The sequence below is a fragment of the Chlorocebus sabaeus genome, chromosome 4 (assembly GCF_047675955.1).
Source record: "Chlorocebus sabaeus isolate Y175 chromosome 4, mChlSab1.0.hap1, whole genome shotgun sequence".
Lineage (NCBI taxonomy): Eukaryota > Metazoa > Chordata > Mammalia > Primates > Cercopithecidae > Chlorocebus > Chlorocebus sabaeus.
Window position 1 is genome coordinate 84269549 of NC_132907.1, and position 23707 is coordinate 84293255.

A 23707-nucleotide genomic window follows, 5' to 3' on the forward strand; every position below is an offset into this window, starting at 1 on the left:
GTAAAGACCCTGTTTCTTTTCTTTTTTTTTTTTTTAAGATGAGATCTTGTTCTGTCACCCAGGCTGGAGTGCAGTGGTGTGATCTTGGCTCACTGCAACCTCTGGCTCCCTGGATCAAGTGATTCTCCCACTTAGCCTCCTGAGTAGCTGGGACCACAGGCACACACCACTACACCTTGCTAACTTTTGTATGTTTAGTGGAGATGGGGGTTTGCCAGGCTGGTCTTGAACTCCTGACCTGAAGTGATTCGCCCGCCTCGGCCTCCGAAAGTGCTGGGATTACAGGCGTGAGCCACTGGGCCCAGCAGGACCATAATTCTAAATAAGGTCACATTCACAGGTATTGGGGTTAGGTCATGGGGATATCTTTTTGGGTGGCACAATTCAACCCTAATCTCTTGCAATATACCGTTTTCCTTCAGGTGCTTGAAAGTGGTTTAGGCCCATTGAAATTTCACTTCGATAAGCCAGGAAGGCACCTGAGGCAGAATTTGAAGGAAGAACAACCGAAGTGAGGTGCAGAAGTTATCATCAGTGTTGGGGGGACTATTTTATTAGGATTTGAGTGAGGAGAATGGCTACAAGGAGAGCTGTGTGTGGCTGCATGCACCGTTGGTTCCACAGAAGAAGGGTGCGAGTGGGACCTGTCAAGGATCCTGCCTTTTCAAGAGAAACCCAGCTCAAAACTACTTAAGTGAAAAAAGGCAGGTGGAGTTATTCACACGTGTAACTGGCAAGACGGGAGATATTGTATACAGAGCAGAAGAAAACATACCTATTGTCTTTATGTGGAAATATCAGAAGTAGCCAGAAAATTTCTCTTTATCACAGCCTAGAAACTATTAATAGTAATAATACTAAAAAATGGCCATCTAAATATATTTGAGTATACTGGTGAATGGCCAACTTTTTAAGTGATATAAAATCAAAATAATAATAATTACTGTAATTATACATAATATTATAGGGGCTTAAAGAAAGAAGAGGCTTTTGCTGGAATAGTTAGAAAAGATCTTACAGAAGAGTTAAAATAGCGATATTTGTATGATGAATCATGTGAGATATTTTATTACAGCTCTGGGATCATGAATAGAGAATCTGGGATTTTTAGGACTCATGGTATTGAACTCCAGCCTTAGTAGTGTTATTGGAATGGAAATAGTCACTGTTCACTGGAGGGTATCCACTTCAGACTTCCAATTTTTAGGCAAGGAGGAGAGTAGCAGCAAATTAAAAAAAATTGGATTTTGTTCCCGAGTAATCAAGGTTATCCCTGCTTTAGTTTATTCTTTTTTAATTAGAAAGAAGATGTGAGAAGAACCAAATCAATCTCTAGAATTTATTGCCCAGAAGGCAGTAGGCACTTCCACTCAATGAGTTAAAGTGCATGGATTTGAAATTTAAGGAATCCTGTATTGGAACAAGACAAAGAAGCATTTAAATCTCAATCCAGCTTCTCCTTCATCCACTGGGGCACATGCTTTAGGCAGTGTAAATGGATGTAGGAAATTAATCTTCCAAAAGGCAAATAGGCATTATTCCCAGATACTCTAACAAGAAGGTCAAGTTCCCTATTTCTAATTTGTTTTAAGTTTCAGGAAGAAATTTAAAATCTGAGAAATAGAAAAAGGGAAGAAAATATGTTGTTCTGTCTATAGATGCCTTGCTGGCATTTCATAAAGATTAGGTAATCTTACAGCTAATTAGTCGTTTTATTTTTGGCAAATATATCCATATGATAGAATATTCAGGAGTGAAAAAGGGTGTATGGAGTAACGTAGCTCTACCTCCCACTCTTGGGCATCAAATCCATAACTTTCCCCATAAGGCACTCAGGGTCACTGGTTTCTTATGTATATTCCAGGAGACATTCTGTGCATTTGTTTACTGTACATATTGTACAAATAGTGGCATATAATATAAGCTAATTTGAATTTTGTGGGTTTCCCCCTACCTTGAAGATCAGTCCGCATGGCTACATGAAGCGCTGTACCTTTCTAATGGCAAATAGCATCCTATCCTATGGATGCATCATGATATTTTAAATGGCCCACCATTGATATACTTTAAGACTGTTACCAATCTTTTGCTATTATAAATAATGAGGTTTTTTTTTTTTTTTTTTTTTTTTTTTTTTTTTTTTTTTGGAGTCGGAGTCTCACTTTTGCCCAGCCTAGAGTGCAGTGGCACCATCTCGGCTCACTGCAACCTCTGCCTCTCGGGGTTCATGCAATTTTCATGCCTCAGCCTCCCGAGTAGCTGGGATTACAAGCATGCACCACCACGCCTGGCTAGTGTTTGTATTTTTAGTAGAGACGAGGTTTCACCATGTTGGCCAGACTGGTCGTGAACTCGTAACCTCAGATGATCTGCCTGCCTCGGACTCCCAAAGTGCTGGGATTACAGGCATGAGCCCCCGCGTCCAGCCAAGTTTTTTTATTTTTTTAAATATACATGATTTCATATGTGTCTGAGTGTACTGTAGGATAAATTCCCAAAAGATAAATGTATCAGACAGGGGTTGGTCAGGAAAATAGAAGCCACTCTATACACAGAGTGCTGTTAAATGTTTTAATAAAAGGAGCGAGGGCTTACACATCCTTGAAAGGCCTGGGGAAGTCAGGCCTTCATCTGTCATCTGTCCCCATTGGCCAGTCTACTCTCAAGTCAAACTTCCCAAATCACAGCTTTCATCAATGATTGCAATTCTCTACTCAAAAACCTGAAAGGTCAGGGAAGGTGGCACCAAAAATCTCAACCAGAAGCTCTGCAGTGGAAGGTTCCGACATGCTCATTGCCGGGAAACTCTAGGAAGCTTTCGCCATGTATCTCTGCATGTGGTGCAATGCAGGTGCTTCTCAGGACTCGGCCAGGAGCGCCAGTCTCACATCTCCCATTGCGTCTGGTCCTAGTTCTCTCTGGAAAATAATGTTGTCTCCTCTCTTCTGTCTCTCATCCCCCACAGTGCCTCTCCCTGGAGGACGATAACTCAGAACCACACTGGGTGCTGTGGGGAGAGAGTTCTGGGCAAGGTCCTCCTTGCTTCTCTATTGAATGAAGAGTCTTTAGGAGGGAGGGGTGGTGAAAAAGAATTGACAACAGACAAGGAATGTAGAGTGATGAGTTTTGTGTCATGCTTAGAAAGGATTTACTTACTTTGAGAGCATAAGAGAAATTGCTCATGTTTATTTTCAACTATTTTTGTGCATTAAAAAATTTAAATTTTTGATCCATTTGTGATTTGCTTTGGTATGATGGGTATGGTGGATATACACCCTAATATTTGACAAATGAATTAAAGAAAAGCAGAGGGTTCTACATTAGATTTTATTATTTTTAATGCTTTCGGGAGGTTACAGATTCCAGACATTCTGCCTATAGGTTCCAGCAGTACCTATGCTACTAGATTAGGTTGGGGAGACAGAGGATTGCAAGAGACTTCAGGTTGGGAAAATGCTGAGAGGCAGAAATGAGGGTGGCATATTCACAGAACAGGGAGTAAGAGTAAATGGTCTAAGGAGAAGTTTGATGATGTGGAGTAGGGGAATAAATAAGATTGGTTCAGTAAGATGGAGTCATACTATAGAAGCCCCTCAATATCAGGCACAAGAGAAGATGGAACAGGTTTTTTTTTTTTTGAGGGTCTCAGTTTGGAAGGCAGTGGTGCTATCATAGCTCACTGTAACCTCAAACTCCTGGGCTTAAGTGATCCTCCCACCTCGGCCTCCAGAGTAGCTAGGAATACAGGCATGTGCCACTGTGCCTGACTAATTTTTTTTAATTTTTTTAATTTTTAATTTTTTTTTTTTTTTTTTTGAGACGGAGTCTCGCTCTGTCGCCCAGGCTGGAGTGCAGTGGCGCAATCTCGGCTCACTGCAAGCTCCGCCTTCCGGGTTCACGCCATTCTCCTACCTCAGCCTCCCGAGTAGCTGGGACTACAGGCGCCCGCCACTGCAAATAGAAAAATTAGCCTGACTAATTTTTAAGAACAACTTTTTGTAGAGATGGGGTTTTGCTGTATTTCCTAGGTTGATCTTGAACTCCTGGCCTCATTTAATCCTCCCACCTCAGCCTCGCAAGGCATTCGGATTACAGGCCACAGCGCCCAGCCTGGAACAGGTTTTTGAGTAGATAATTGCAATCATTGATGAAGGCTGTGATTTGGGAAGTCTGACCTAGGAGTGGACTGGGGGATGGGGACAGATGACAGAGTAGCGGGGGCCCAGGAGGAGGTGACTGCCATACTCCACACCTGAGCTCCAAGCATCTGTTGGATGTTCTTCAGGACCGGGTGGGCCGCTGAAGTGCAGGAGCCTCTGTATGGGACAAGTTTCAAATCTGGACTCTTGGTTGCATTCTCAGAGTGAGAAAGGTGCATCCCCAGGGGGGCCTGGAGACCTTGTGTTCAGCTTCTGCTCCTCAAGGGACCCCAGACAACATCTGAGACCACGTGTCTTCATTGGCTCCCATGGCTCCATGATGAGCGCTAACATTTGTTGAGGAGTTCAGGATGCGCTGGGCTGTGGGTGAATTTTGTGGGTATTTTCTCATTTAGTCTGTCAGCTGCTATTATCCCCATATCATGGATTAAGAAACCAGGACTTAAAGAAATTGGACAACTCATTCAAGGTCACACGAATTGAAAGTGGCAGAACTGGGCTTGAAACATATCTGTCTGGTTCCAGAACCAGAGGTTTTTTTTTTTTTTTTTTTTTGGACAGATTCTCACTCTGTTGCCCAGGCTGGAGTGCCGTGGTGTGATCTTGGCGCACTGCAGCCTCTGCCTCTTGGGTTCAAGCAATTCTCATGCCTCAGCCTCCCAAGTAGCTGGGATTACAGGCATGCAATGCCATGCCTGGCTAATTTTTGTAGTTTTAGTAGAGATGGGGATTCACCATGTTGGCCAGGCAGGTTTCGAATTCCTGACCTCAAGAGATCAGCCAGCCTCTGTCTCCCAAAGTGCCAGGATTGCAGGCATGAGCTACCGTGCCTGGCCCAGAACCAGAGTTCTTAATGGCTGTTGGGACTTAAAACATGGTACCTCAAACTATGGAATCTTGGCATGCTGAGAACTTTGAACTGAAAAAGATTGGGAGGGCCTCAGAAGCAAGATCCTTCTGATCCCTCACTCTCCCTTCTTCCCCTCCCTTCTCTTCCCTAAGAATTCCTCTTTTCCTAGGTAAGTCATAGAGACTACAACTTCTCTCCCGCAAAGCAAGTCATAAAACCTGGAGAGGTCACTCCCCTGAAGGTAGATTACAAGACCCTCATTACAGAGGAGTCCTGTCACATATCCAGGGGAAGGAATGCGACACACACAGAGGCCAAGAATAATTCGACAAGCCTTGCTAGGTTCTCCTCCTGTCCACGTGGTGTATTGGCATTAGGTCATACCCTTTTATCCAATTGTGTTTCTCCACAGCTATCCACTCCTTTTATCAGACTTCGCATAGAAACACATGGTTTTTCCTGTGTGTCCGGAGATGGTTCCTCCCAGTGGGTTCCTGGTCTCACTGACTTCAAGAATGCAGCCGCAGACCTTCGTGGTGAGTGTTACAGCTCTTAAAGGTAGTGCGGACCCAAAGAGTAAGCATCAGCAAGATTTATTATGAAGACCAAAAGAACAAACCTTCCACAGCATAGAAGGGGACCTAAGCGGGTTGCTGCTGCTGGCTGGGGTGGCCTTTTATTCCCTTATTTGTCCCCACCCATGTCCTGCTGATTGGTCCATTTTACAGAGCACTGATTGGTCCATTTTCAGTATGCTGATTGGCCCATTTTACAGAGCACTGATTGGTCCATATTACAAACCTCTAGCTAGCAACAGAGAGCTGAATGGTGCATTTTACAATCCTAGCTACAGAGCACTGATTGGTGCATTTTACAATCCTCTTGTAAGACCGAACATTTCTCCAAGTCCCCACCCAACCCGGAAGTCCAGCTGGCTTCACCTCTCACCTGGGTCTTGGGGTCTTTATTTCTGAAGTTTTCCATGTCATGTAGACCTTTTATTAAATACATTTGCTATGCTTTTCTCTTGTTAACCTTTTGCTATGGGAGTGTCAGCTATGATGCTTGTAATGGGTGAGGAGCAGATACCACTTTTTCATCCTTACACAGCCTAACCCTCCTATCTCTGATTCATGAGCTTTGTGATTCAAAACCAATGCAAACTTTTCTCTGCTATTGTTTATAAGCAAATGCAAAGATTTATATTCGTATATGAGTTGTTTGATTACAGTTAAAAATGTACCTAGAGATTGGGATCTTCAAAAAAGTAATTCTGAATTGTTGACATACATTCTAGTCTGAGCAGGCAACTGCCTACATAGACTTTAGAAATTTTCCTTGGGGAAAACACCTCCTGCTTTTTGTGCCTAGATATTTAATCCACCCAAAATTTATTATTGTGTATAGCGTGAGGAAGAAAATTGACTTCTATATATTTTTCCATATGGAAAACTTTATTCTTTTTTTCCCCAAATCTTCTTTCTTTTTTTAAAAAAGTAATTTCAGCTTTTATTTTAGATTTGGGGGTGCATGAACAGGTTTGGTACATGGGTATATTGCTTGATGCTGGGGTTTGAGGTATGATTGATCCCATCACCCAGGTAGTGAGCATAGTACCCAGTAGTTTTTCTTTTTTTTTTTTTATTATACTTTAAGTTCTAGGGTACATGTGCACAACGTGCAGGTTTGTTACATATGTATACATGTGCCATGTTGGTGTGCTGCACCCATTAACTCGTCATTTACATTAGGTATATCTCCTAATGCTATCCCTCCCCCCTTCCCCCTCCCCACAATAGGCCCCGGTGTGTGATGTTCCCCTTCCTGTGTCCATGTGTTCTCATTGTTCAGTTCCCATCTATGAGTGAGAACATGTGGTGTTTGGTTTTCTGTTCTTGTGATAGTTTGCTGAGAATGATGGTTTGCAGCCTCATCCATGTCCCTACAAAGGACACGAACTCATCCTTTTTTATGACTGCATAGTATTCCATGGTGTATATATGCCACATTTTCTTAATCCAGTCTGTCACTGATGGACATTTGGGTTGATTCCAAGTCTTTGCTATTGTGAATAGTGCCGCAATAAACATACGTGTGCATGTGTCTTTATAGCAGCATGATTTATAATCCTTTGGGTATATACCCAGTAATGGGATGGCTGGGTCAAACAGTATTTCTAGTTCTAGATCCTTGAGGAATCGCCACACTGTTTTCCACAATGGTTAAACTAGTTTACAGTCTCACCAACAGTGTAAAAGTGTTCCTATTTCTCCACATCCTCTCCAGTGCCTGTTGTTTCCTGACTTTTTAATGATTGCCATTCTAACTGGTGTGAGATGGTATCTCATTGTAGTTTTGATTTGCATTTCTCTGATGGTGAGTGATGATGAGCATTTTTTCATGTGTCTGTTGCTGTATGAATGTCTTCTTTTGAGAAGTGTCTGTTCATATCCTTTGCCCACTTTTTGATTTTTTTTTTTATTATTATACTTAAGTTCTAGGGTACATGTGGATAACGTGCAGGTTTGTTACATATGTATACTTGTGCCATGTTGGCATGCTGCACCCATCAACTCGTCAGCACCCATCAACTCGTCATTTACATCAGGTATAACTCCCAATGCAATCCCTCCCCCCTCCCCCCTCCCCGTGATAGGCCCTGGTGTGTGATGTTCCCCTTCCCAAGTCCAAGTTGTTTGTTTTTTTTGTTTGTTTTTTTCTTGTAAATTTGTTTGAGTTCTTTGTAGGTTCGTACCCAGTAGTTTTTCAACCCTTGCCTCCTCCCTCTCTCCCTCTTCAAGTAGTCCCCAGTGTCTATTGGCATCTTTATATTCATGAATGGCCAGTGTTTAGCTCCCACTTAGAAGTGAGAGCATGTAGTATTTGATTTTCTGTTCCTGTGTTAGTTTACTTAGGATAATGGTTTTCAGCTGCATTCATGTTGCTGTGAAGGACATGATCTCATTCTTTTTTATGACTCTGTAGTATTCCATGGTACATGTGTGCCATCTTTTCTTTATGCAGCCTACTGTTGATGGGCACTTGGGTTGATTCTACGTCTTTGCTACTGTGAATAGTGCTGCTGTGAACATATGAGTATATGTGTCTTTTTGGTAGAACAATTTATTTTCTTTTGGGTAAAGAATCAGTAGTGAGATTGCTGGGTTAAATGGTAGTTTAACTTTCAGTTCTTTGAGAAAGCTCCAAACTGCTCTTCACAGTGGCTGAACTAATTTATATTCCCACCAATAGTGTATAAGCATTCCCTTTTTTCTGTAGCTTCGTGAACACCTGCTATTTTTTGACTTTTTAACAAAAGCCATTCTGACTGGTGTGACATGGTATTTCACTATGGTTTTGATTTGCATGTCTCTGATGATTAGTGTCGATGAACATTTTTTTCATGTTTGTTGACCTTTGTATGTCTTCTCTTGAGAAGTGTCTGTTATGTTCATATCCTTTGTCCACTTTTTAATGGGGCTATTTATTTTTTGCTGTTGATTGAAGTTTCTTATAGATTCTGGATATTAGACCTTGTTGGAGGCATAGTTTGGGAATGTTTTCTCTCATTCTGCAGGCTGTTTACTCTGTTGATAGTTTCTCTTGCTGTTCAGAAGTTCTTTAGTATAATTAGGTCTCATTTGTCAATTTTTGTTTTTGTTGCAATTGCTTTTGAGGACTTAGCCATAAATTCTTTGCCAAGGCCGATATTGAGAAGGGTATTATGATATTAGGGTTTCTTCTATATTTTTATAGTTTGAGGCCTTACATTTAAGACTTTAATGTATCTTTTTTTTTTTTTTTTTTTTTTGAGACAGAGTCTCGCTCTGTCACCCAGGCTGGAGTGTAGTGGCGCAGTCTCGGCTCACTGCAACCTTTGCATCCCTGGCTTAAGTGATCCTCCCACCTCAGCCTCATGAGTAGCTGGGACTACAGGCACATGCCACCATGCTTGGCTAAATTTTTATATTTTTTGTAGAGATGGGATTTTGCCATGTTGCGCTGGCTAGTCTCGAATTTCTGGGCTCAAGTGATCCATCCACCTCGGTCTTCCAAAGTGTTGGGATTACAAGCATGAGCCACTGCACCCAGCCTTTAATCTGTCTTGAGTTAATTTTTTTTTCTTTTTTTTTTTGAGACGGAGTCTCACTCCATTGCCCAGTCTGGAGTGCAGTGGCACAGTCTAAGCTCACTGCAACTTCTGCCTCCCGGGTTCAAGTGATTCTCTTGCCTCAGCCTCCCAAATAGCTGGGATCACAGGCATGTGCCACCACACATGGCTAATTTTGTATTTTTAGTAAAGACAGGGTTTCACCACATTGCCCAGGCTGGTCTCGAACTCCTGACCTCAGATGATCCACCTGCCTCGGCCTCCCAAAGTGCTGGGATTACAGGTGTGAGCCCTGCGCCCGGCCTGTGAGTTAACTTTTGTATTTGGTGATAGGTAGGGGTCCAGTTTCATTCTTCTGCATATAGATAGCCAGTTATTCCAGCATCATTCACCATTTGCTGAATAGGGAGTCTTTTCCCCATTGCTTATTTTCATTGACTTACGTCTATTTTAAATTTTTGTATCTTTTTAAATAATCCTTCTGCTTCAGATAATGTATGTTTTCAAGTTTGTTTTCTTTTAAAAAATAAGCAATGGCTCATGGCTGTAATCCCTGCACTTTGGGAAGCTGAAGCGAGTGATCACTTGAGCTTAGGAGTTTGAGACTAGCCTTGCCAACGCGGTGAAACCCCATCTCTACTAAAAATACAAAATCAGCAGGACGTGGTGGGTGCCTGTAATCCCAGCTATTTGGGAGGCTGAGGCACGAGAATTGCTTGAACCTCAGAGGTGGAGGTTGCAGTGAGCCAAGATTGCGCCACTGCACTCCAGCCTTGGCAATAGAGTGAGAGTCAGTCTTAAAAAATAAATAAATAAATAAATAAAAAAGGGGGCCAGGCGCAGTGGCTCACGCCTGTAATCTTAACACTTTGGGAGGCTGAGGTGGGAGGATCAGCTGGGGGTCAGGAGTGGACCAGCCTGGCCAACATGGTGAAACCCCATCTCTACTAAAAATACAAAAATTAGCTGAGCATGGTGGCGGGTGCCTGTAATCCCAGCTACTTGGGAGGCTGTGGCAGAAGAATTGCTTGAACCTGGGAGGTAGATGTTTCTGTGAGCTGAGACTGTGCCATTGCACTGCAGCCTGGGCGACAAGAGTGAAACTCCATCACAAATAAACAAACAAACAAACAAACAAACAAATAAATAAATAAATAAATGACTTTTTTGGCCTTTAAACTCTTGTTTCCTGGGGTATCAGCATCTCTGCTCTTACTGTGTATTGAGGAAGGGCCACATGCCACTTATTGGTCTTTGCCATTCTAGGTAATTTAAGAAGAAGAACGGGTATAGCTTCAGGCATCACAGAAACCATTACTAAACACTCTAATTTGCTGTCAATCCTGTCTTTAGGTAGGTTAAGTTAAATTTTTAAAAATCCAAACTATGAGTCTCTTTCTTGAGAAGTGACTACACATTATTTACATTATTTGTTTTTACTGACATGTTTGAACTTATTACTACTGTATTGTCTTCTGTTTTCTGTTCATTTTCCCATTTTCTTGCTGCTTTCCTTTTTTTTATTGAATCAATAAAGTTTTCTATAGTTTTCCTTGAACCTTTCTGTTATTTTGAAATCCGTGGATTATATTTCAGTTTTTTTAGTGGTTATTTTAAAAACTATAATTGACTATACATTCTTTTTGTTTTCTTATACTTTAATTTCTGGGATACATGTGCAGAACGTGCAGGTTTGTTATATAGTTATACATGTGCCATGGTGGTTTACTGCACCCATCAAGCCATCATCTTCATTAGGTATTTCTCCTAATGCTGTCCTTCCCCTAGCCTCCCACCCACCGACAGGCCCCAGTGTATGATGTTCCCCTCCCTGTGTCCATGTGTTCTCATTGTTCAACTCCCACTTACGAATGAGAACATGCAGTGTTTGGTTTTCTGTTCTTGTGTTAGTTTGCTGAAATTAATGGTTTCCAGCTTTATCCATGTCCCTGCAAAGGACATGAACTCATTTTGTTTTTTATGGCTGCATAGTATTCCATGGTGTGTATGTGCCACATTTTCTTTATCCAGTCTATCATTGATGGGCATTTGGGTTGGTTCCAAGTCTGCTATTGTGAATAATGCCTCAATAAACAAACATGTGCATATGTCTTTATAGTAGCATGATTTATAATCCTTTGGGTATATACCCAGTAATGGGATTGCTAGGTTAAATGGTATGTCTGGTTCTAGATCCTTGAGGAATTGCCACATTATCTTCCACAATGGTTGAACTAATTTACGCTCCCACCAACAGTGTAAAAGTGTTCCTATTTCTCCACATCCTCTCCAGCACCTGTTGTTTCCTAACTTTTTAATGATTGCCATTCTGACTGGCATGAGATGGTGTCTCATTGTAGTTTTGATTTGCATTTCTCTAATGACCAGTGATGATGAGCTTTTTTTCATATGTTTGTTGGCTGCATAAGTGTCTTCTTTTGAGAAGTGTCTGTTCATATTCTTCACTCACTTTTTGATGGGGTTGTTTGTTTTTTTTCTTGTAAATTTGTTTAAGTTCTTTGTAGATTCTGGATATTAGCCCTTTGTCAGATGGATAGATTGCAAAAATTTTCTCCCTTTCTTTAGGTTGCCTGTTGACTCTGATGGTAGCTTCTTTTGCTGTGGAGAAGCTCTTTAGTTTAATTAGATCCCGTTGGTCAATTTTGGCTTTTGTTGCCACTGGTTTTGGTGTTTTAGACATGAACTCTTTGCCCATGCCTATGTCCTGAATGGTATTGCCTAGGTTTTCTTCTAGGATTTTTATGGTTTTAGGTCTTATGTTTAAGCCTTTAATCCATCTTGAGTTAGTTTTTGTACAAGGTATAAGGAAGGGGTCCAGTTTCAGTTTTCTGCATATGGCTAACCAGTTTTCCCAACACCATTTATTAAATAGGGAGTCATTTCTCCGTTGCTTGTTTTTGTCAGGTTCATCAAATATCAGATGGTTGTAGATGCGTGGTGTTATTTCTGAGGCCTCTGTTCTGTTCCTTTGGTCTATATATCTGGTTTGGTACCAGTACCGTGCTGTTTTGGTTACTGTAGTCTGGTAGTATAGTTTGAAGTCAGGTAGCGTGATGCCTCCAGCTTTGTTCTTTTTGCTTAGGCCTGTCTTGGCTATGCAGGCTCTCTTTTGGTTTCATATGAAATTTAAAGTAGTTTTCTAATTCTATGAAGAAAGTTAGTGGTAGCTTGATAGGGATAGCATTAACCTTTAAATTCCTTTGGGCAGTATGGCCATTTTCACGATATTGATTCTTCCTTTCCAGGAGCATGTAATGTTTTTCCATTTGTTTGTGCCTTCTCTTATTTCCTTGTGCAATGGTTTGTAGTTTTCCTTGAAGAGGTCCTTCACATCCCTTGTAAGTTGTATTCTATGTATTTTATTTTCTTTATAGCATTTGTGAATGGGAGTTCACTCATGATTTGGCTCTCTGTTATTGGTGTATAGGGATGCTTGTGATTTTTGCACATTGATTTTGTATTCTGAGACTTTGCTGAAGTTGCTTATCAGCTTAAGGAGATTTTGGGCTGAGATGATGGGATTTTCTAAATATACACTCATGTCATCTGCAAACAGAAACAATTTGACTTCCTCTCTTCCTATTTGAATACATGTTCTTCTTTCTCCTGCCTGATTGCCCTGGCCAGAACTTGCAATATTATGTTGAATAAGAGTGGTGAAAGAGGGCATCCTTGTCTTGTGCTGGTTTTCAAAGGGAAAATGCTTCCAGTTTTTGCCCATTCAATATGATATTGGCTGTGGGTTTGTCATAAATAGCTCTTATTATTTTGAGATACATTCCATCAATACCTAGCTTATTGAGAGTTTTTAGCCTGAAGAAGTGTTGAATTTTATCAAAGGCCTTTTCTGCATCTATTGAGATAATCATGTGGTTTTGTCAATGGTTCTGTTTATGTGATGGATTACATTTATTGATCTGTGTATGTTGAACCAGCCTTGCATCCCAGGGATGAAGCCGACTTGATTGTGGTGGATAAGATTTTTAATGTGCTGCTGGATTTTACTGAGGATTTTCGCATTGATGTTCATCAGATATATTGGCCTGAAATTCTCTTTTTTTGTTGTGTCTCTGCCAGGTTTTGGTATCAGGGCGATGCTGGCTCGTAAAATGAGTTAGGGAGGATTCCCTCTTTTTCTGTTGTTTGGAATAGTTTCAGAATGAATGGTACCAGTTCATCTTTGTACCTCTGGTAGAATTCGGCTGTGAATCTGTCTGGTCCTGGACTTTTTTTGGTTGATAGGCAATTAATTACTGCCTCACTTTCAGAACTTGTTATTAGTCTGTTCAGGAATTTGCCTTCTTCCTGGTTTAGACTTGGGAGGGTGTATGTGTCCAGGAATTTATCCATTTCTTCTAGATTTTCTAGTTTATTTGCATAGAGGTGTTTATAATATTCTCTTACGGTAGTTTGTATTTCTGTGGGATCAGTGGTGATATCCCCTTTATCATTTTGCATTGTGTCTATTTGATTCTTCTCTCTTTTCTTCTTTATTAGTCTGGCTAGTAGTATCTGGGCTGGAGTAAACAGTACAGTCCCTAATGGCTTCCCTTGGCTAGGGGAGGGAGTTCCCTGACCCCTTGTCATGCTCCATCCTGCTTCTGCTTGCCCTCCATGGGCTGCACCCACTGTCTAACCAGTTCCCGTGAGATGAGCCGAGTATCTCAGTTGGAAATGCAGAAATCACCTGCCTTCTGTGTTGATCTCGCTGGAGCGATGTTCCTATTCGGCCATCTTGCCAGCCACCTCCGACTATACGTTTTTCTAACAGAGATTAGAGTTATTATGTATTTTCTTCCTCCTCCTTAGTTAAAGAACAACCAAAACAATTGCTTACTCATTGATACCCTCCCAGCTTATTACTTTTGTCTGGAGTGTTAATTTTGCTTTTTTTAAATTTAATTTTTACATTAGGCAATTAGCATTTTACATAATTTGTATAATGAAAGAAGGTGTTCATTTTCTCCATCTTTTCCCACTCCCGTTAGCAAACACTTTCTAGTTGCTGTTTTCTCATGTCTTTCCCTCTATAATTCTAAATATGATGCGGATAATGCCATTTCTTGGCTTTTCAGTTTTAGGTTACAGTTTTATTACTGTTGACTTTATACTATGAAAGATCAGGATTTAGCTTTGCCATACTATTATACAACCCTCACATGCCTGCATTTCCCCTCATCACATCTTCTCTCTGTAAAATGTTGATTATGTATACATGAGGTTACAGATATTACATGTATAGGTTTATATATAATTTCCCCTCCACCTTCCACATTTAGGGATAGAGGGGTTCACATATTCAGTGTTTTATTTTAGCTGTGTAAATCTTGTTCACAGATGAGCCAAATAATTTTTTAGTGATTCCATTTCCTTTCCTGTGCATTTTTTAGTTCCTTCTATTAGGAATTGGCTTTTTCTTCTTCCCTTGCATCTTTTCGCATTCCTCGTTTTCCATACTCTCAACCAGCTCTTTTATAACAAGGCCTTTTATTCCAAGTTTCCATTAGGTCAAACTTGTAAAATAAGCCCTATCTTCCTGTTCTAATAGGTTTGTTTGCTTTCTATTGCTGTGATTTATTTATATTTTTAATTTTTGTGGGTACATAGTAGGTATATATATTTACAGGGTACATGAGATGTTTTGATGAAGGCATGCAAGACATAATAATCACATGTATTGGTATCTTCAAGCATTTATCCACTGAGGTGCCATCAATCCAATTACACTCTCTGAGTTATTTTTAAATGTATAGTTAAGTTATTATTGACTATAGCCCCTCTCTATTCCTATTGCATTACAGCTATTGGGCTTGTACTTCCAACTGTTAGCATCCTAGGAATTTCCTTTTCCTCTGCTAGATTTTATGTTTTGCCCTTTCTTGATTTATACTGTATCAACTGCAGCCTTTGAGAAAGAGCACATGGCAGAGATTTCTACTGCCTTATGTCCACCTGAGCCCAGGTGAGCCTAGCTCAACTATGGCTGACCTGTGGATCTGTGGAAAAGAAAAGCAAATCCTTGTTCTAGTAAGGTTTGGTGGTTATTTGCCATGCAGGATTACTGTAGCAATAAACATAAACCACTAGACAAGGATCTCTAAATATATAAGGAAAGCCTCCTTAGTTTTCTTAGGAAAAACTGGTGGCTCATTTTTTAGAATGGGGTGTTTGGGACTCTGTGCATTGACAGGGCTTGTTGATTTCATGGTGAATATGCAGTGACATGGTCATTTCATTGGGAGCCTTCAAATGTCAATGTCTGCAGATCTTGCTACTGTGCTGTTGCTCTTCCTGGGTTACCCTTGTCACTTACTGGAGTTTAGAAACCTTACTTCCAGCAATCTGATAGATAAATGGAGAAGGAGGCTGGTCTCAACTCAGGACTTGACACTTGCACTGAATCCCCTAATTCAGTAGGGGTCTCACCTCTGTTTTCAACAGTGCCAGTGAGGTCAGAGCTGCAAAGCTGTAGCATACTGCCAATGCAAGGGAGGTAGAGTTGGCTGGTTATCTGGGGTGAAAGAGAATCTTTATGTCTACTTGCCTTTTGAAGACTTCCAACCAAGTTTTCTGTTTTCAGCCTTGTCCCCAAGCCCTGTCAGCAAAGGTGCCCCCAATTCCTGTCTTTGGAAGTGTGTATTGAATCAGCTTGCTTCTTTTTCATGTTCTCACTCATAAGCATGTCAATTTCAGCTTCCATTGCTCTTTTAAATTAGTTATACACATACACCTGCTTTCTAGCTTCAAATATTTTGTTAATATCTCTATTCAGCTGTCATTGCCTTCCCCACTGTCCTTGTGTATTTATGACCTTAAAAATATATTTATTGTCCCTATAGCGGAGTTTTAATAGGAAATCAAGATAAATAAATCTATTTAATTCACATATTTAACTGGGAACTCCCATCCTTTTTAAAAATGGCAATATTAGTAACTTTGAGGTAATTAATGATTAAATTTATTGACATTATCAATTCCTGTTCCTTGTATACAATGCTTTCTCTGTGGGTTCATTTTTTTTCCTGCTTGAATACATAGCTCTTCAGGAAGAGTTACCTGATGTGTAACAAGGTGGTAAAATGGAACATTTCCCAGCCATGAAGATGACAGAAGCTATATTCCAAAGGACTGTAAAACAAAATGGCAGAAAAACCAGCTTTTCCCCTCATTCAGATTTGACTCTATTCAGATTTGACTACTAATCAATGCCTTATAAAGAAGTTGGAGAGACCAAGAAATGGAAGAATAGAAATTGAATGAAGAGTTTTGAAGATCATAATTTACTTTTGGAAAGAAGTTGGAGAGACCCAAGAAATGGATGAATAGAAATTGAATGAAGAGTTTTGAAGATCATAATTTACTTTTGGAAAGTGCTGTACATTATTAAATAACTTCCTAACTGCAAATTAAGAAGAAGCATTTTGAGAGGACTGCCAAAAAGAATAATATGAATGCCTTGCATTTTGGAAGACAGAAAAGATGGTGACTGAGTCAGGTTGGTGATATTGCAATGCTAAGATAGGCTGATGTGGCTTTTGTCAACAAGGGAGAGGGCGTCTTTGGAAGATCATTACTTTCCCAGAGTTTATGGAGGCAAAAGATGTTTGAATGCATTTTGTGGACTAGATATGGACTATATACCTAAGAAAGCCGGTGTGTGGCTTTTAAAGTCTTGCCCAACAGGCCACATGGAGAGGAAAATTGTCTCCAAGAAGAGAGAAAATGGAGGTCTCACCATATTCCTAGAGATCAGAGAAGGGGTCTCCAGGAGTTCCCTTGACGAGCAGGAAAGTCTCATGCAGTTCTCTTGATGAGCATGAAAGGGTCTTTACCTGCTGGAAAAGACTCATGCTCATCAAGGGAACTTCATGAATAGTTTTTATGGATGGGAGAGGGGAGTCTCAGAAGACCCCTGAAAGCACCATGACAAAAAGAGTCAGATGTAAACACTTGTGGAACCCCAAGAGCACGGATGCTAGCTCACTTCCGCATACTAGTCAGTGGGAGCCTTCCTGCTGCCCTTGCCTCTTCTTTTTTCCTGCTTGACCTGGAGGGATCAGAAACCATATTTAGGGAGGAGACATAGAAGTACAGCTGGAGAAAGGAGAAGAGCCTGTGCCACCCTCTTCCTTAACTACAAGTTTTTCACCTGCAACACCCTGACCTGGGGGAGGGAGAAAAACCTCAACTGGGAATCAAACTTTGAATTTTGATGCTTATTGGATATTTAAAATGTGAAATTGATCTTTTGTTTTGTGATTTAGGTCTTTAGAAGTTTTTTATTCTCATGGTGACCAGAAAATTCACAGGATTGATTTTTTATCCAGGAGTAGAAGGACTTGTCGACCAGTAGTTTTAAAGGGAAAATGAGAGGCAGAAATTAGTAATTTTCAGTTGCTTTATGATCATATCCCCACTTTTTTTTTTTTTTTGAGATGGAACCTTACTTTGTTACCCAGGCTTGAGTTCAGTGGTGCGATCTCAGCTCACTGCAACCTCTACCTCCCGGGTTCAAGCAATTGTCCTGCCTCAGCCTCCTGGATAGCTGGGATTACTGGTGTGCATGTTTGTATTTTTAGTAAAGATAGGGTTTCTCCATGTTGGCCAGGCTGGTCTCGAACTCTTGACCTCAGGCGATCTGCCTGCTTCATCCTCCCAAAGTGCTGGGATTATAGGTGTGAGCCACTGTGCCTGGCCATATATCCCCAAATTTTGATAGCTCATTATAATGGTTACATGTATCTGATAATAGTTTTATGTTGCCCTCACTTTTGAGGGGATAAAATTCTAAGCTTTTTCTTATTACGTCGATGATATTATTGTATTGTCTTCTGACATCTATTGCTGTTGAAGAGAACTCCATGTCAGTGCAATTATCATTTGCGTTTCTGAATGTCTTGCGAAAGCAGCACTGACAGCCTTTGCTCTGGACTAACTTTTCAAGGCTGTTTGAATGGCAAGATAGAGATGCTGTCTTCTTCTGGAGCAAATGGTAGGTTTGCTCAGAGCGTTGGAAGTCAGATCTAGTGTCTCCCTCAGGGACTTCAGCTCTCCTCAATGAACTGAAATTTTAAACTTTCTTTCATGTGTGAGGTAGGAGATGTTTTTGAGCCCAGCTTTGTCTGTTTTGACTTGGAGCATAGGGAATATCTTCTGGATAGGAATTTTACCAATTTAGAGAAATAATCACTTTAATGAACTTGTCTTGAGTATGTAGTTGCTTCCAGGTGGTAATATCCTTAAATTGCAGTTGGCATAGCATTTTTCTCCAATTTACCAATACTAATTTTAATTTTAGCAGACATAGTGTGAATTTTTCTCCTCAATATGCATTTCAGAGCATTTGCTCATTTTTTTTTTAAAATTGAACTCATCCAGTGTTCCTTTATTACCCAGTCTCTTGGGACATTCAGATCAGAAGTCATTCTTCCTAAAACCATAGTGATGCCAGCCCCATTAAATGCTTCTCACACTTCCCTTTTCCCCTTGCTCCTGCTAGATATGTTCCATTTCCCATTTTATGACTTTTCACTTCTTCAAACTGCCCTTTATTGCTGAAAGTTCCACATTGTAATTTGAAAAGTAGAACAGTAAAATATCCATTTCTGAATGATCTACTAACTACTGGGCTGTAATTGTATTCAAAATTGATAGTTCAGCTAAAACTCTATATTATTCAACTTGAGAGATATTTTTGTAGCTGATTATTCCTGCTTATGGCTTTACCTAGAGCTTTTATTTTACAGTTATATTTTTGTACCACATTAGATATTTTCCCATCTATTTGCACAAAGCTAGATAAAAATGTTAACAAAGACATAAAAGTCATATGTTAAACCAGAAATAGTACTGGAATCAGAAATGATGTAGTGCATCGTCTTTCTTTCATTTTTTTCCTGAGATTTATTGCTATGGAGAAGATTCTACCCAAGAATTTGATGGCCAGTACGTTTTACCAAATTCCCCAAGAACTAAAATTATGAAGCTAAGACTTCTTTCATACACTGACTGGAAATGAAAAGAAAAATATGTTCAGATAAATTACCTAAGTTAGAAAAATAAATGGCAACCATACAGATAAAACATGTCTCACTTACGCATATTAGATGGGGTGTTCTCCTAGTGAGAGCTGTTTCTTCATTTTAGTTCTTCATCTTTCAGATTTTTTTTTTATATTAGTGCACTTTAACCGGGGGGAAATTGGGCAACTGTGTAGGATGGCAGAGAACTGCTGAATCTTTTTTCCTTTAATTAAAGGCAGGGGTTCTTAGCCTGGAATCCATGGAGGTCCTAGAGGTCCATAGGCGGATTTTGTACATAAGAGAGGAGGTATCTTAGTTTATTTGGATGCTATAACAAAATGCCATGGACTGCATGATTCATAAGGAACAGACTTTTAGTTCTCACAGTTCTGGAGGCTGGGAAGTCCAAGATCAAGGCACCAGTAAATTCAGTGTCTGGCGAGGGCCTGCTTCTTGGTTCATAGACTGCACTGTGGTATCTCCCTAAGCTGGCCCGTTAGATTCTCCAGGGCAGGCTTTTACCAAGCTGAGCCCGTGGCCATCACAAGAATCTTGTCAAACCTTGTGCACTTGGCTTTTAATAGGGGAAGAAGAGACTTCCTGGAATTTCTGGATTCTAGGACCTCCTTCCCTCACCCGAGACACCTGGATCTGTTCTCTCGAACAATAAGCACCATCACCTGTCATCAACTTGAGGGTATCATGCTGTCATCTCACTAAAGCAAGTGCCCAGGTGGGTGACATCCCAGTATTCAGAACAAATTTCTGTCATTTGGGACATGGTTGGGCCAGTTTAATCTGTGTCATCTGACCAACTCATCTAGAACTGTAACCTTATGCTTGGAGACATAGGAATAGGAAGAGTTATGCTGGAGATAGCAGTACAAAACTATAGGGAAAAATACAGAAGCCAGACATTATTATAAAAATCTACTTGCCTTGAAGTATATATAATGATTGATTTACATTTTCAATGTGTTATAAGCCCATGTTACTGCTGGAACATTAAGACACATGATAGCTTGACTAAGTGGTCAATGTTACATCTATTTATATAGGTATAGAAAGCTCTAGAAGATATGCACCCATCTATTACTTGAGGATTTTTTTTTGAGGAGGCTATATGTTAGAGGCTTTTCACTTTCTACTTTATTCACTTTTAATTTAATTTTAAAAATTCATAATGAGTATATATTATTTTCTATCATCAGAAAAAATAAAAAATATGAAGACCAGATTGGGGAGGTGAGATTTCACATTTTTATTCCTGGAGCTTACCCAGGGATTGGTTGCTGTCAAAATCTCTTGGGGGGCGTTTTAACACAAACATTCCTGTCTCCCTATCTCCTGTTGCCAGTCACTCCTGATGATCACCTCGGGTAGCTTGTAGTGTACCCAGGAAAAGTTCAACCTTATGAGAACATTCTGGAAGAGGTACTCTGGAGAAGGCTTTACCGTTGCTGGACGTCAGGGCATCATTTTACTTGTGGCAGTCATCTGAGGCTTCAAACAGCTAACCGGACCTGTGGCTATCATCTGGCCATGTTCGATAGGTGGGCTCAGACCTGTGGCTATCATCTGGCCCTGTTCGATGGGTGGGCTCAGACCTGTGGCTATCATCTGGCCCTGTTCGATGGGTGGGCTCAGACCTGTGGCTATCATCTGGCCATGTTCGATGGGTGGGCTCCGTGGAAACTTTGCCAGGGAAGATGAAGATCGTAGAGGAAACCGAAAGGACCAAGTATTCCTTCTCTCTACTAGGGGAGGGACGTCAAAGCAAAATCTGGGGAGGTGCCAAATCTGTCGGCTGACTTCAGCAGCCCTGTTTTTACTTCATGAGAGAGAGAGTGTTGGATGCAACTTTCTGAAGTTTAGGGGTGTTTCAAAAAGATTAGGAAAGAGCACGTCTTTGGATCAGGAGATTTCTGAAAGCTGGGTACATGCTGTGGTGCTCCAGACTATCAGCTGGAGGACTTGCTTGTCCCTCTTCTCCATGCCTGAGGAGAGCTGGACTTGGCAAGTCACTGAATTTTTCTGTGCCTCAGTTTCCTCATCTGGAAAATAGGAATAATAATTGCTGTAATGATTAAGTGGATTCATACTTGCATGCATGTAGCATTTAACAAGTATTCTCTGTCACTTTTATGATGTGTGGTAGGAGGTCATACAGGCCTGCTCTGGGACAACTAGACCAGGAAAGAGGAAGCTTGAGTGCAGTGATGGCCCCCTTCACAGTGGCAAGAAAACCCTTGGTGCTGACGTGGCCCCTCTCCTGGCCTCATGGAGCCCAAGGCTCTGAGCGTCTGTGACCTGGACAATGCTCACCTCATGCCACTCCATGGAGATGCTGACTATGACATTAGGCCCACCTTCAGGAGAGACTGGGGGGCCGCGGGCAGTGTCTCAACTTCCTTTGTGTCCTTATCTCATGTGTGGTCACCACTGCTTGTTGTCTGGTTTGATGATAAACCAAAGTGAAAGCAATCTTCAGTAAGACCCTGGCCTCATTCTTGCCAAAATTTAAGCCTGGATAGACAGCATGGTTAGGCCTAGCTTTTGGCATAGTTAACAGTGTTGATAAGAATAACCTCAAGTTTAAGTGGAAAATGGGAAAAGAGGGAAATCCAGGCAAGATCCCTGTCTCCTGGGAGGCCTGACTGGAGCCCAGGGCATTCACGGGTCCTGAGCTGCGGGCCCTGTGGGGTCCTCTATAGGGGCATGAGGGCATGTGGAAGGGGGTCTGCTGAGATGGAAGAGCCACCTGGGCACTCAGCACACTTTCCCTTTGGCCAGTACTGGAGGGAGGAACAACTATCTTGGAGTAGGTTCTGGAGTGAAACTTGGAGGACACCTGACCTCTAGTCATGGGGACAAGGCCTAGCAAATGGGACCTGCTGTCTTGGGCACAAACCAGGCTCTTCTGTGAGTCAGCCAACACACAGGGCTAGCCAGCCACGCTGGAGCATGAGGAGGGGCCCGGAGCAGGCTGATCCTGCTCCCAGACATGTCCGTGCCACGCAAAACCACATGGAATTTGCTGCTTAGTCTCTGCTCAGATGCTGGTAATACCTGGTGAGGACCAGGATCATCCCAGTGCCTCTCGCTCCTCTAATTGCACTGTCCAGGGCATGGCGTGGAGCCCAGACCCACAGCTGCTGCCCCTGCCTAATTGTGGGTTTATTGCTGTCACCTCTGAGTGCAGCTCGAGTCCAGTTGTCCATCTGGTCAATCATAAACAGCCTGGGAGCTGGAAAGGGTCTTCTCCTGGTGTAGTGGGTGTATCATCTAAGGACAGTAGACTTAGAAATCTAAGCCAGGTCGAAGTAGGGAAAGGGGAAATTGCTGTGCCAGTGGCAGGGGCGAGGTGGCCAGCCCGGTTCCTATACTAGGATTACAGCTGGGTCTATCAGAAATAAGGCTGCACCAGCGGCCCCTGCCTGAGTATCCCTGGAGGTAGGGTATTTCCTGGAGAGTACCCAGGGGTGGCAGGAGGTAGCACCTCACCCCAGGGCCCTGCACCAAAGCCATGGGCTGTGGGCTGGCGGGGTGCGATTTGGTGCAGCTGTGTGCTCACTGTATGGATGTCCTCATGTCCACACTCACTTTTTCTTCATGAGGACGCTAGGTTGCTGGGTGCACAGCCCAGGTTCATGCTGCAAGCTTCAGAAGTAAGTGTCCCAAGGTGCTGGGTGAAACCTACAGGCTTGTCTGCTGTTAACCCAGGTGATGAGTGGTGGCCACACTCCTCCCTGGAGGGCTAAAAATCTCAGGACTCGACCTAAGGGGAAAGCAGACTGCTGTGGCAGGGGCAGGGGTGACCCTCACTGCTCAGAATAAAAAGGACCATTCATAAGGCGGCCTCCAAGGGTAAACGGCTGATGCCCTGCCCTGTCATAGGCAAACTGGGTACACCCAGTTTGGGCAGAGAAAGTCAAAGTGTGCTGAACAGTTGATGAACGTGTGGGAGAATATGTTTCCCCAAATGACTGTAGGCTGCACCACCACCTCACTGTAAGGTTGCAGGTGGGACCTTGCTGCCTGGTCCTCAGAGAAGAGTGGGCTCTGGACAGGACTCATAGCACTCACCTTCCTAGGGATGGCCTGGCACACCCCCTTGATTTAGCTGGCACCTTTGAGGTGGTGGGTTGATTCCCACCATCAGGAGGAAGTGGTATGGTTACAGAATGTCGGACTCGTTCTTTGAGTGGCAGAGGGGATAAAGCCACCTGGCTGGTCCTGCCACTTTTCTTTGGGGGAAAAACAAAAGGGATGGAAGCCCAAGGGCCTGAGCCAGTGAGGCAGTGTTTGGGGCTGCGTGGTACCTGCTGAGGCACTGCTGGCTGGGGAGGCAGATGCAGTTTGAGAAGATCCTCTGGTAAATATGGACTGCGTTATGGTCTGAGTGCTGTGATCTGTTCTACCCCAATTCATAAGTTGAAATTCAAACCCCCAAAGTGATGGTATCAGGAGGTAGCGCCTTTGGGAAGTGATTTGGTCGTGAGGGGAGAGCCCTCATGACTGGGATTATAAAAGAACTCAGAGA

General features: G+C 42.0%; 1 pseudogene; it reads right to left on the reverse strand.

Annotated features, from left to right (window-relative positions):
- LOC140711552 (uncharacterized) overlaps positions 1–22385 on the reverse strand; it is a 29300-nt pseudogene extending 6915 nt beyond the window's left edge.
- Positions 22386–23707: the final 1322 nt, after the last annotated feature.